Source organism: Phyllostomus hastatus, unplaced genomic scaffold (genome assembly GCF_019186645.2).
Source record: "Phyllostomus hastatus isolate PE091 unplaced genomic scaffold, TTU_PhHast_1.1 phas_contig_254, whole genome shotgun sequence".
NCBI classification, from domain to species: domain Eukaryota; kingdom Metazoa; phylum Chordata; class Mammalia; order Chiroptera; family Phyllostomidae; genus Phyllostomus; species Phyllostomus hastatus.
In genome coordinates this window covers 13,211,769-13,220,383 of record NW_025333810.1, presented here as the reverse complement: position 1 = coordinate 13,220,383, position 8,615 = coordinate 13,211,769, and the positions used below count along the sequence as shown (strand labels likewise).

General features: G+C 38.6%; 1 pseudogene; it reads left to right on the top strand.

The window, feature by feature from the left end:
* Positions 1 to 6,963: 6,963 nt before the first annotated feature.
* On the top strand, positions 6,964 to 7,135 carry LOC123818193 (annotated as a pseudogene).
* The last annotated feature ends 1,480 nt before the right edge of the window (positions 7,136 to 8,615 follow it).

Genomic DNA, 8,615 nt, shown 5'->3' with positions numbered 1-8,615 from the left:
AACGCCCCATTTAGTACTCCTTTTAAATGAGCTAGCTGTCTTTTTAAAATAAAATCAACCAAACTGGGGGAGAAGGATGACTGTTATGAAAGCAACTTGTATGGGCTTTTGTTGTAAAACCGTTCTACAGCAGCAAGAACTCTGGACACTCTGGGGAAGTTTGGTCTCAAGGTAAGAATTCAGAGCAGGTTGAAAGAGGAATATGTTCACACCAGGAATAGGCAAAATAGCATTTGGTGATAAATAGCATTTGTTACTACCTGCCAAGACTTAATAACAAAACTAATAGTAGTCTAGATATTTGTATCTCTTTACATCTTGTTTTAATTGAATGACCTTAAAAATATGGAAGAATACCCGGAATGGGAAAACATATTCATCCATACATCTGATAAGGAGTTAATATCCAAACATTATAAAGTACTTACAAAACTCAATACCACAAAAACAGCCCAATTAAAAAATGGGCAAAGGACCTGAATAAATACCACTAATTTGTATGTTCTCCAAAGAGAACATACAGATGGCCAATAGACACATTAAAAGATGCTCAACACCACTAAGCATCAGAGAAATGCAGAGTGAAACCACCATGAGATATCTCACACCTGTCAGAATGCCTATCATCAATAAATCAACAAACAAGTGTTGGTGAGGATGTGGAGAAATGGGAACACTTTTGCACTGTTGGTGAGAATGCACATTGGTGCAGCCACTGTGGAGAGAAGTATGGAGATACTTTAAAAAATTTAAAATAGATCTGCCTTTTGACCCAGTGATCCTACTTCTGGGAATATAGCTGAAGAAATCCAAAACACTAATTTGAAAGAACATAAGCACCCGTATGTTCATTGCAGCATTATTCACAATAGCCAAGATATGGAAGCAGCCCAAGTGTCCATCAGTAGATGTGTGGATAAAACAACTATGGGACATTTACACAATGGAATACTACTTGGCCATAAAAAGAAGAAAATTTAACCCTTTGCGACAGTATGGATGGACCTGGAGAACATTATGCTAAGTGAAATAAGCCAGAGAAAGACAAATACCATATGATTTCACTCATATGTGGAATCTAATGAACAAACTGAAGAACTAAGAAGCAAAAGAGAGACAGACTCATAGATGGAGAGCAGATGACAGCTAGTGGGGTGGGGGAAGGTGAGGGAGTGGAGAGATTGAGCACAAAGGAAAAAGGATTCATGGACATGGACAAGAGTGTGGTAATTGTTGGAGGTAGGGATTATAAGGGGACTAAATGGTAATAGAAAAATAGAATAATGATTAAAATATAATAATAATAAAAAGTATTCAAGATAAATTTTAGTAAGCTTAATATTGATGCTTTTATTGTTATTTTTAGGTGCAAAGGATTATTGAGTAGCAAAAATATCCCTTATTCTCTCTCCTTTTATCTTCAGTTCACTGCACTTACCACAAAATTTGAATATACAAATTTTTATGAAATAACTATGCTCCCTTTTTCTTTTCCATTGCAACATGTCCAAATAATAGGCAAAGTAAATAAGCAAAATACCTTCTTGAGGCAGAGTTGTCTGTCTCAAGTATCTATATAATAAAATATTGTATAAGTCTCTACAGTGGGAGGAAAAGTTTATAGTAATTGGAATACCACATGTGTAGCCATGATTATTTTTCTGGATAAATCTAGAGAAAATAGACCAGTTTCACTAAGGAAATGGGAAACATTTAAAAAGTGATTTCTTTAAGTAAGTATTTTACTTAAAGAGTCTTATTTAAGGTACAGAGTAAGGGTTAGTAGTTCAGGACTTGGGAGAGTCTGCTTCTGTGGAGGGCAGGGTTGCAGCAAGAAGGGAGAACTGTGAGTTTGTGGTCTCTAGATATGAGAACAGTAGCAATGAATTTTGGAAAGGGAAGGGCATTGTCTGAAGCAGAGATTGACCCATAAAGAAAGGATGAGAAAAGGGATGGGAAGAACAGAGGCTGCACCAGCACAGCTGAGAGAACTTCAGGTTTCCTACACGCTGGCCAGTGACACATACAAGCAAGCATGAAGACAGGAAAAAGTGGTTTTGAAGGTGAGGCAGTCCAAGCCACCCACGATCACTTTAAAAAACATTCAGCATTCACCTCAGGAAATGACCCTTCACATTTCTTGTTCGCATTCTGGCTGGCAGCCCAGAAGTGAGGGATCAAGGAAGATGATGATAAAATTCAGAACTTGCTTAAGTGAGACCAGATTAGTGTGTGAGTTCAATACAAACTTGGTTCAGTGGTGTGGATGGGAGTGGGTGGGAAGGAGAATTGTCAGGATGATGATGATTTTTGTTATTAAAAATAGTGCTTAGAGAGTATTGTAAAGTCTTTCAAGAGTTTATTTTAAATAACTGAAATAAATTATAAACGCTTCTACTTTGACACATTTATGACACAATTTGGGGTAAGACTGATGGAAATGTTAGATCTGTGGGTGTCAGTGCTCCGGATATATCTGAGTCACAGAAAATTAACTTGGGATACACTCTACTGACCATCCACTCCAACTAATATACTTTGCAGTTGTAGAAATCATATCTTAGAGAAGTTCAATTTCCAAAAACCATGACTTTATAGAACAAGCAAGACTAGTGACTAATTTGTCTTAGCAAAGAACTTCTAAGAGGACATAAATGATGGTGCCATAACTCTGCATTGTAGGCTAAGATGTGAAATCTTTAACAGGGGGCACAGAAGATGATTTCTTGCTGAGTCAAAGTGAATTTGACGGCAAAGTTCCCAAGTCTCTGTGGATCTAAAGGTAGTATTTTAAATAATAAAATTTCTTAGGATAACTTTTTAAAAAGTTTAATGGAAGCCCTTTTTCTCAAAGTTAAGAAGGGAATCATTTTATCAGTGAGTGAAACAGGTCAATAGTGAAATTTTATCAAACGAGATAGCATTTCTGCCAAACCTAATTGGTTTACCTGGAGCCCTAACTCTTTTTGGCTGATAGTGATAACTGAAAGCACTTCTGTGAGCTTGTGGTCAGCTCATTGGGGCATGTGTGCAAATCCCTTCACCTGCCAGTAAATGTATCTTCAATCACAGCTTTGGATTTGGCAGGAGGGCCCTAACAACTCTGACTTTCATGAGGGGTCAAGATATAGATTCTGTGCAAATGGAAAACTCTCACTCTTGGCTCACACAATGGACTTGGGAGTCTGTTCCTTCCAGGAATCTGACCAAACTACCTAATTGCAGGTTTCCTTTAAGTGAAATTTCAAACTATCCATATTAACTCTTGAAACTTTTTATTCAAGAAATTCTAAGAAACTCTAAGACTTGCTTTCAGTGCCTGTGATTTGCAAGACTGTGCATATAAGACAGAACTTGGGGCTGGAATAAGAAGGGGTGTAAGGTTGTATTAAAGTTAAATCAAGCCTTTTGGGAGAAATAGTTAGCTGAGGGAAAATGGAAGAGGATAGGGAAGATAAGTGGTGTGGGGTGGAGGAGCAGAGGAAGGGAGGGGAATGAACAGAAAGAGATAGTAATTTTATTGGGTTGGCCAAAAAAGTCTGTTACATTTTTTTTCTGTAAAATGAAAGACATAGTTTTCATTTTCACCAACAACTTTATTGATTTGGATGTTTTGAGAGTGTTGGCTATCTCCCACTATTGGCTTCTAGTGGGTAGAGGCCAGATGTGCTGCTAAGCATCTTCCAATGTATAAAACAGTCCCACAGCAGAATTATTTGGCCAAAATATCAAAATTAGCAAGAAATATCACAAACCACTTATGACACATTTGATCAGTCATAGCACCTTCTCCAAATACTGCACAAATCATTTTTTTGTGTTTCAGTTGTGTTTTACCTTTCTTGAAGTAATAAAGCATAATATACAAAAATGTGTATCTTCTTCCATCTTCAATATTAAAATGGCTGCACAAAAATTCACCAATTTTGATTAAGTTTTTTTTTAATGCATGCTGATATGGCAGTTGTCACAATACAATACAGCAAAACTGTTTCAAATAAAGTTAAAGACAGCTAAGCACTAGTAGAGCCATTGTACATAAAAAACTAAACAAATTTTCTGGCCAACCAAGTAGTTCCCTGAATACTTCAAGCTTTCCTTGCCTGTGAACATAGTTACATTCCCCTATTTTTGACAATAGGCATGACCTTGTGGCGTACTTGAATAATACAACATGAGTGGACATGATATGTGCCACTTCTAGGAGGAAATATAAAGAATATGGTTCTCCACATTTTCTTCTTCCTGCTGTAATTGTAGAAGTGCCCACTGAGATGAAGCCCTGTCAGCTTGGTCCCTGAGTGACAATGATGAGCAGAGTCCCTCTGCCGACCTACATTGAACATGGCATGTGAGCCAGTATAAAAGCTTTTGCTAAGGAACTGAGATTTCATTCATACCTTATGTCATCTAACGCAGCAATTAGGACCTAGAAAGAGGGAGCTGGTATAACAAAACTACAAAATAGGAGGCATTGGCCTAGCTACTGAGTAGCGAAGAAACTTGTCAGAAGCTGGAAAATATTTAGTAAAAGTCTTACTTTGAAGGCAAGTAATTTATCTGATAAATTTGTAACTCTAGTAAAAGAGGTCAGGAAACAGAATCTTAGTCTTAGTTGGTTGCTGTTGATTGTGCTTAGTAAGCAGGAATTTAAAAGAAAAGAGGGAGTCCAGAAATTTGGAGATTTGTGGGCTTGAAAGGGACAATTTTTTCTCAAGCCCAACTGGTAAAAGACAAAACTCAGCAACAAGGACTGATTACAACTCATCCTCATGACAAATAACAAAGAGTATGGTTATCACATGTGTTAAAACCTTTGGATGGATTAAAGTGTCTTGGGATGAGGGTTCAAGTGATGAGGCAATTCCCAAGAAGTTCTTTCAATGGGACAAAATGGCTCAGGGAAAGGAGACTAAAGCTGTGGCTCTGGCTCTGTAACCTGATAGACCTACAGCCCCCACAGTCAAGATGAGAGAGAGACAGAAGAGGAGAGACAGACAGAAGGAGAGGCAGAGACACAGAAAAAGAGAGGCAAAGAGAAGGGAGAGAGAGAGAGAGGAAGAGACAAGGACGGAGAAGAGGGTGGTAGCAGGGGGATGAGAGAGCAGAGGAATCCAGTAAATCTAAGAAGTATGTCTAAGAGAGGACCACAGACATGGCTGTCGGCACAAGGAGCTGACAGACCTCAAATAATAACAAAGTTAAGTTTTTAAGAGAGTAATATTGTGAAAAGAAAAACTAGCCTACACTAAGGAAAACTATGACTATTGGAGACCTAAAACAACTTTTGGGTAGAAGGGGATGGGGAAAGCTGCTCAGTGCTCATTGAGGGTATGTTCTTCAACACCTGTGTTAGAGATCTCCAAAGATGAAAATGGAGAAAGAAAAAGCCAAGGGCCACCAGAGGAAATGGCTGCAGAGCTCCTCTTATGGAACTAATTGGGACCTATTTAAGGAGCATTTTCCACCCCCAGGGTGGGAGACCCTTGCTATTCCTCCCCAAGGGGATTTCAGAAGTTCTACAGACCGGTGACTGCTGTAGGTCTTCCATTCCTCCTCTTAGTTCACCTTTGTATGTGGGTGTGAGTTGGGCCTACAACGTTTTGGTTCCTAGCTTTCCAGAACAATGGGACTTATATTTACACCCTTATAGAAACTCTCATATATTATTCAGAAATCCTAGACATGCTTTGGCATGCACAAAACATCATAAACTAAGGCACAGATCTAAGACCAAGGAAAGATAATTGCAACACAGGACAGAAAAGGGCTAAGCTATTTTTATATTCGGAATGCCTACAAATCAATAAAGAAAAGTTCAGTGCCACAATTAAATGATGTTGAAGGTCTATGAAGAGTTACTGTGTTCATCTCGGTCCTCTGAGAAGTAGGTATGAAGACAGGATTACATGTGCAAGGGGAAATGCACTGGAGAGGAAAGGAGGGCTCAGATTGCAATGGGAGTCTGATGCTCAGTGAAGGAGAGAGGAAAGGAAGTTTGGTGTAGGTGTCCTAAACCGTGATGCAGTCTAGGGGGAACTTCTGCAACGTTGTTGGGAATCCTTGAGCCTGACTTGCCATCCAAGGAGCCCTGAGGAGTAGGCCTGCCATACTGAGTTCTTGGCTAGGAGCAGAGGACAACAGCTGGGGCCCTTGGTCATTTACATCCCTGGAGCTGGAGGTTGTCAAGAGACAGTGTTCTTTGGGTCACCACTGCTAACTCAAAGATGTTAAACACATTAAGAGATGGACAACTTCCCTCATGATAAATGGGTATCAAGATAACACAATAACAAACCTTCTCTTTCAACGTTTATACAGGTGAAAAGAAGTAAAACTATTGGACAACACTCTACATTGACAGAGATTGGGGAAACAGCACTCTCATCGCCCACTTATAAGAATGTACACTGGTATAACCTTCCCAGAGGCCATGTCCTTGTCTCTAAAAACCACAAATGCATGTGGCCCAGCAATTCTGTCTTTCTAATGCATCCCATAGATACACTAATACACACACAGGCACAGAGTGGTATGTCTCAAGATATTTACTTAAGCAAAAACTATAATAGTGATAGATTGGAGACAAATGCCCATCAGTAAGGAACCAATTATATAAACTATGTCTAGCTATAAAATGAAATATGTGCCTTTAAAATAATGAGGCATGTAATGATGAGGCACACTATATAAGATAATAAGTTTAAGTTAAAAAAGATGCAAAGTAATGGTAAAATATGCTAACATTTGTGTTTCAAAAAAGAAAGAGTACTATATACACACAGCACTTGTATATCTGGAAGGTCAAGTGAGGTATGATTGACAGTGTCTGCCCCAGGGGCACACCCAGTGAGGGAATATTAGGAGGCAGGAAGGAGAGGAGACTTAACTTTTCACTCTTTCTTTTAGTATTCTCCAAATGTTTTATTATGTGCGTATATGACTAATAAGAATTAACAATTAAGCTTTGCACAGTGGCAGTATCATAGCCAATGAGGTTTATCAGAGGTGCAATTATTGCTAATTGAAAAAATTAACAATTAAAAAATAAATAATAGGTTAAAAAAAGCACCTTTCCCTTTGTCACCTACAGCCACGATTTATCAAATTCATTTCTTATCATCCTATTATATGGGCTTATGATATGTCTTCAGCTGGCATTAGTACATATTATTAAATTGAAAAAGAGGAGAACTGAACTGTTATTGCAGCTACACTGGAATCTTGTGCTAGAACAATTTTTGCTATTTTGGGAAAATTTGCCTTTTACGAGAATCTGCCCTATAATGAACAGTGCTGTAACAATCTAGAGAGAAACCCAATACAGTATTATAATTAAGTTTTGGGACATGGTTTTAAGCTTTCATTTATCACTTTGTAAAATATATTTTTGAAAAGAAAACCAAACCCCAGTTTCTCTAGGTGACACGTTAGTATAAAGAATACAATGTGACAAACTTCTACCATTTTCAAGGAAAATCAGAATAAGAAACATTATTTTTTAAAAGGATGGCCATTATTTGCATCTATGTCTTTATGCATGTATTCTTCGTGCTCGTCTGCACCTCTGAAGTATGGTATTCCAGAATCACACAACTGAATGGATCTCAAAGAAGGATCCCTATCTCTTTTCCCTCTTATTTTACAGGTGAAAAAGCTGAGGCTCAGAGAAATGAAATTGATTTCTTAAGGTAATAGAGCTGGAAGAAAAGTCAAATGTTCCCACTTTTGGTATCAGAACTCTTCATGTAAGCATGGCCCTTTCTTCACAAATGCAGTCTCGAACTGCTTCTGACCACACTGCCCAGGAGCTCAGGAACTCCTTTCAGTGGGCTTCTGCACATGGTCTTCCCTACCCCATGCTTACAAGTTCCTGGAGACACCACCCATTGGTGCATATTTGCTGGTGGTCCAGATAGTCAGGTTGGCATGAAGAATGGAGAGAGTTTATTTTTCTCCATTTTAAAATTTATTATGACCCTCTTTTTCTTCTCACAATTGCCATGAGAATATTGATTTTAATTAGTTCTGTCTATTTAGTTTCCCTTAGATTCAGAAGCCAGCCTGGTAATTAACTGTTCAGTTTTCGTCTTGCTGGCAGTATTATTAGGTGAGTTCCTGCCACCCTGGGTCACAAACTGGGACCTGTGCTCCTCCGTGGATCGGCCTTACGAATCCAGACACCAGTGGGGCTCCTGTCTCGGGTGGTTTTCCCTATCTTGTTACAGACATCTAAGCAGGAAAAGGAGGCTCTCAGATCACAGGACAATTTCCCTGTACATGAAGAGCCCCAAATGTGTCTATATGCTGGTAAGTATCACGGTGATTTCCAGAAGGCTTATGTGGGGATTACCTGGTATCAAAAACTGTTGATGGAGTAATATCAAACTATCCCTTTGTAGTTCCTCAATAAGCTTAATACTTTTGTTGGGTGTGGTAGGGCTTAAAACAAAAGTTTGCAGCCAGTATTTTCTTCTGCTTTCATTTCATTCTGAATTCCCGAAAAGGTAAAGAATGCTCCTCAGTAATTTATTGGATAGGTGAAATCTAATCTCCCAGAAGAATGTACGTGATTTTTAGAGTTTTAAAATAAATTTTTTGAGACTCAACTCCCA